This window comes from Heliangelus exortis, chromosome 17, assembly GCF_036169615.1.
Source record: "Heliangelus exortis chromosome 17, bHelExo1.hap1, whole genome shotgun sequence".
In the NCBI taxonomy this organism is placed as follows: Eukaryota; Metazoa; Chordata; class Aves; order Apodiformes; family Trochilidae; genus Heliangelus; species Heliangelus exortis.
In genome coordinates, this window is record NC_092438.1 from 9724469 (window position 1) to 9725353 (window position 885).

Below are 885 nucleotides of genomic sequence, written 5' to 3' on the forward strand. Positions count from 1 at the left end.
TAGGAAAGGAAAGGAAAGGAAAGGAAAGAGGAAAGGAAAGAAAGGAAAGGAAAGGAAAGGAAAGAAAGGAAAGGAAAGGAAAGGAAAGGAAAGGAAAGGAAAGGAAAGGAAAGGAAAGGAAAGGAAAGGAAAGGAAAGGAAAGGAAAGGAAAGGAAAGGAAAGGAAAGGAAAGGAAAGGAAAGGAAGGAAAGGAAAGGAAAGGAAAGGAAAGGAAAGAAAGGAAGGAAAGGAAAGGAAAGAAGGAAAGGAAAGGAAAGGAAAGGAAAGGAAAGGAAAGGAAACAAAAAAAAGACAAAAAAAAAAAAAAAAAGCAGAGCAAAGCAAGGCAACAAGAAACACCCATCCTGCCCACTGCAAAAAAAAGGCTTTTTCCATGAGTCCCCAGGAAGAGCAGCCCCTTGGCTCCCATCCCCAACCCCCTGCCCTGGCTGAGCCGCTCTCAGGATGCTGTGTCCCACCTGGGGCTTTCCCGAGGCTGTTTTGGGTGACGCTGGGATGGATCCCATGGAAATCCCCAAGCGCTGAGGAGCCCCAGGGCCACATCCTGGCGGTGCCTGGGACAGGAGCGATGCTCAGTGCGCACCAGCACTGCGGGATTTTCCCTGCTCCCCTTTTCCCAGCCACTGACACGGGGAGACCCCAAAACCCGCGGGGACCCAGGGAGGAGGAGGAGGAGGAGGCGGCAAGGGGAGAAATCAAAAGGAATCAAGAGCCGGCGAAGGAGCAGCTCGAAACAAACAGGTTTGATTTATCGGCGCTGGGAAGGAGGGGAGGGAATTAAAAAGCAGCTCAGGAAGTCCCCGGGATGGTAAATCCCACAGGGAGGGGATAAACCCGAGGCACTTCCATGCGCTGGGAAGGCGGGTGGTTACGAGTCAAGTTTT